At 44.4% G+C, this 4,586-nt stretch overlaps 1 pseudogene; it reads left to right on the top strand.

The window, feature by feature from the left end:
* The first annotated feature begins 1,635 nt into the window (after positions 1–1,635).
* LOC129680540 (forkhead box protein M1-like) lies at positions 1,636–3,900 on the top strand (annotated as a pseudogene).
* The last annotated feature ends 686 nt before the right edge of the window (positions 3,901–4,586 follow it).

Below are 4,586 nucleotides of genomic sequence, written 5' to 3'. Positions count from 1 at the left end.
ACTGGATATTAGTTCTCTGTCAGATATAGGGTTGGTGAGTATCCTTTCCCAATCTGTAGGCAGTCTTTTTGTTGTCAGGACAGTGTCCTTTGCTTTACAGAAGCTTTTCAGTTTCATGAGGTCCCATTTATTGATTGTTGATCTTAGAGCCTGTGCTGTAGGTGTTCTGTTCAGGAAGTTGTCACCTGTGCCAATGAGTTCTAGGCTCTTTCCCACTTTTTCTTTTAACCAATTTAGTGTGTCTGGTTTTATGTTGACCTCTTTGATCCACTTGGACTTCAGTTTTGTGCAAGGTGATAAATAAAGATCTATTTGCATTTTTCTACATGTAGACATCCAGTTAGACCAGCACTATTTATTGAAGATGCTGTCTTTTTTCCATTGAATAGTTTTGGCTTCTTTGTCAAAAATCAAATATCCATAGGTGTGTGGGTTTATTTCTGGGTCTTCAATTTGATTCCATTGATCCACAATTCTGTTTCTATGCCTGTACCATGTGGTTTTTATTACTATTGCTCTGTAGTACAGCTTGAGATCAGGGATGGAGATACCTCCAGACGATTGATTTTTTTTGCGAGATTGTTTTGTCAATTCTGTTATATATGCTTTTTGAATAGGCCCTCCCTACTCAAAATGTTCCAGGTTAAGCATCATGTATTATATATACAAACATTAGTAGGAAAAAGGTGGTTAAATACAAGTTTATAGTGAAAAATTACCAAAATGGGTTAAAATAACCAAACTCTTATTGTATGGTTTGGTTTTATGAGTGAAGATAAACAGATGCAAGTAAAGGAGCGCTTTAAAAAGCCCAGGAACTGAAGAAAAAAAGAAAATTCTATAAGAACAGCAATAAAAATATAGAAAGCAGTGTTAAAAATTAAGATTTGACCTGGGCATGGTGATGCTCAGCTGTAATCCCAGACCTTGGAGATACAGAGGCAGGCAGATCTCTCTGAGTTTGAGGCCAGCTTAGTCTACAAAGTCAGGCCAGGATAGCCAAGGCTACACAGAGAAACCCTGGATCAAAAAAATTAAGATTTGATGGAAGTAATGAGATTTTGCTGCATACCAGTTCACAAACAGGCATCTATACTACCAAACTAGAACAATACTGCTGAAGTATGTGTTAGCCCATTTTTGTCTCTGAAAGCTCAACTCACCATCTGCCTATTCAATGCATGAACAATTTCCAAGAAGGGCCAGGAGAGAGTGAATCCCTTCATTTAAAGGGAAGAAAAGAATGACAACATGAGGACAAGGTCTATAAAAACTCTGTAGATATTAGGGTTTCAGGTTTTTATTCTTGAAGTGACATGAATCAGTTTCTTTCCATCAGAGGAACATACTGATCAGCTTGCTGTCTATAGAAATTAATCACATCAATGTAAGAAAAATTGTATAAATGTCATTAATAGAAGAGATGGACACTATTTAAGTACTTCATATAAATGCATGAAAATGTCATAAAGAAACCCACTCTTTTGTGTAATTAAAATATTAATCAAAATTAGTATGAAAAAGCATTTGGAGAGACTTGCCGCCCAGGCCTGGTTGGTCCCTACTTGGAGCAGCTGCAGTACATGAGGGTCAATGCATATGATTCATAATGGAGAGTGAAAACACTGCTTCATGATGAGAATCAACCCCTTGTGGCCACCGATTCTTAAAAGATGGAGGCTGGCTCTTCCTACTCAAAATCCCCTAGGTGAAGCATTAGAGAAAGAAGCAAAGAGATTTTCTGCCCAGCAGAAGTCTGCTCAAGCTCAGGTCTCCCAGGAGGTGGCAGAGTCCAGCTCTTGAAAGTTTCCAGCTGGAATCAAGATGGTTAACCACTCCATCACACCCAACATACAAGTGATAGCCATCCTCAACAATGCTGACATCAAGAGCATCATCACAGCACTTATTTGCACAAGGAAAGAGAATGGCAACAATAGACCAAACAAGTTCATTAGCTCTGGGGGAACCTCATTGCACCCTCCTGGTCCTCAGCCTCAAGTACAAACCAGCAATGATTCCAAGAGGACAGAATTGATCACTGAGATGCTGGGACCAAAATCAGGATCTAAGGGTGTGTCTACTCCCAAGCCACCTGGAGCCCTTTCAAGACAAAGACAGGAAAGCTGTGCTGGCGGTGAAGCAGCAGGCTGCAAGCTAGACAGCAGCTAAACCAATATTCAGTGGCTTGGCAAGATGAGTTCTGACAGGCTGGGCTACTGCAAGCATTAAGCAGGGGATGGAAGAGAAGGAGAATTTTCACATGGAGCAGAATCACGTTCAAGAGCCCTCAGGAACGTCTACATCTTGACAAGACTCTGTGTCTGAGAGGCTACCCTACTCTTACATGGCCATAATTCAGTTCTCCATCAATAGCACTGAGAAAAGCTTATGGCCTTGAAAGATATCTACATTGGATTGAGGACCACTTTCCTTATTTTAAGCATATGGCCAATCCAGGCTGGAAGAACTCCATTCATCATAACTTTTCTCTCCACAACATGTTTGTTCGGGAAACATCTGCCAATAGCCAGGTTTCTTTCTGGACCATTCACCCAAGTGCCAATCACTACTTGACATTGGATTAGGTGTGTAAGGCCTCCACCAGCCACTGGAACCAGGGACTCTACAATCGCCCAAGGACTTGGAATCACAGCAGAAACGACCCAATCTGGAGAAATGTTACCATCAAAACTGCACTCCAGATGGGTGACGATCGAAAGATGAAGCCAATGCTCCCTAGGGTTAAATAATACCTGGTGCCCATCCAGTTGCCAGGGAATCGCTCCCTGGGGTTACAGCCCTCTTTGAAGGTGCCATTGCTTCTGGTGGCTTCACTTATGAGCTCAGAATTCACCCATCATAACAAGTGAGTCCACATTGCGCCAAAGGTGCTGCTAGGCAGCAAAGGGATAGCCCCATTTCCTGCTGCAGAACTAGAGAAGGAGAAACCCCTGCTTGGAGAAGGGCTGTGGCTTCTGCTTCCAATTCAGTCTATTAAGGAGAAAGAAATCCAGCCTGGGGAGGAGAGACCTCTCAAAGTGGAGAATCCACCCTTGGAAAAGTGGCTCTCTCCATGTGCATCCCTGAAGGAGAAACTATCCAACTCCTGAGAAGACTCCACTTGCTCTCCTACCCTAAAGCCCAAAAAGTCCTACTGTGGGCTCAAGTCCCCAACCAGGTATGTTTCAGAAATGCTGGTGACTAAGCAGAGAGAGAAGAGGGAGATGAGCTGGTTTTGGAAGAAACAGCACCTCTGGCAACTTTGTCTGGATAAGCCTGAACTGCTCTTCTCAGAGAACTCCAGCACATTGTGACCAGCCATGGAACCCCTATTCCTGGCAGTCTTCTGAGTCTGTGCCCGGGCTCAGCTGTCCTCCTGAGGAAGGAGGACCTTTCAAGACCCCCATCAAGGAGATCTTGCCCCTCTCCTCCACTCCTAGCAAGTGTGTGCTCTCCAGAGACCCTGAGTCTTGGAGGATCACACCCCCAGACAAGGTTGTGGGGTTAGATTTCAACCCAGTACTAACCCCCCAGAGCACCTTTGGTCCCCTGCCTGATTCTCAGTGACTAATGGAGAAGAATATCACACCTCTGAAAAGTGTTACCCTCTGACTCATCCCAAGAGCTCCTCAATACAGAACTCTTTAGCAGGACCCTCTTTGTCTCTGACCCATTCAGCAGCTCTCTCCTCCACATCTGGAGGCCTCCAAACCAAAGTCCCCAGAGTCACAGGTTCCCAACATCTCAGCCAACTGTTCACTCACAGAGAGCCTGGTCCTGGACACAATGAACTACAGCCTCAGCAAGATCCTTCTAGACATCAGTTTCCCTGGCCTGGAGGACAACCCTCTGGGTCTTGACAAAATCATCTGGTCTCATTTTATGCCTGAGTTGTGATAGAGAAAAACCCTTGCCCTTGTTGCCCAATGCCTACTATCCTGGCAGTGTGTGGTTGGATAGTGCAAGGCTCAGTGGACCCTAAGCTGTCTGAGGGAAGCTATCAGGCAAGGGCAGAGCTGTGCACCTTGACATAATTCTGCCAAGAAGATAGTCACATCTAAGTCACTGCTGGGACCTATGCAAACAATAGGGTTTCCCAGAGAGTCTGAGTCCTCTTCTTTCTGCTGGCAACTCAATGGTGGGTTTGACAAAAGCAGTGATGATCAGGAAGTGTCCATTAGTTATCCACTGTTCAAGGCAGAATGACCTTATAAATGGTGTAAGTTCCCCAAATGGTCCTCTAATTATAAACGTAAGCTTATTTCCTTAGATCATTATCCAGAGACTGCCAGGGTGGGTAGGATCACAAAGGCTTGCATTTAGCTTCTGCTTGAGGCCTTTGCGGGAATAACCTGCAGTGAAATTTCTTCCATACTTGAGGATTCTGCTGTAGGCTTCTAGGCATACAGGGTGGCTTGCCAGGATTCAGCTTACTGCACTTTCCTCACAGCTCCACGTGTTTCCAAGCCAGTGGTCCTGCAAGAGGAAATCCTGGTGTAAAAGCCTATTGGATTTGGGTGTAGGGGGATGGGTGCACCTGAAACAAAGTGTGGGTACTCACATGAATCCTGTTAGGTGTTCCT

This window comes from Psammomys obesus, unplaced genomic scaffold (genome assembly GCF_907164565.1).
Source record: "Psammomys obesus unplaced genomic scaffold, mPsaObe1.curated_primary_1811, whole genome shotgun sequence".
NCBI lineage: Eukaryota > Metazoa > Chordata > Mammalia > Rodentia > Muridae > Psammomys > Psammomys obesus.
This window is presented reverse-complemented; position numbering and strand designations above follow the sequence as displayed.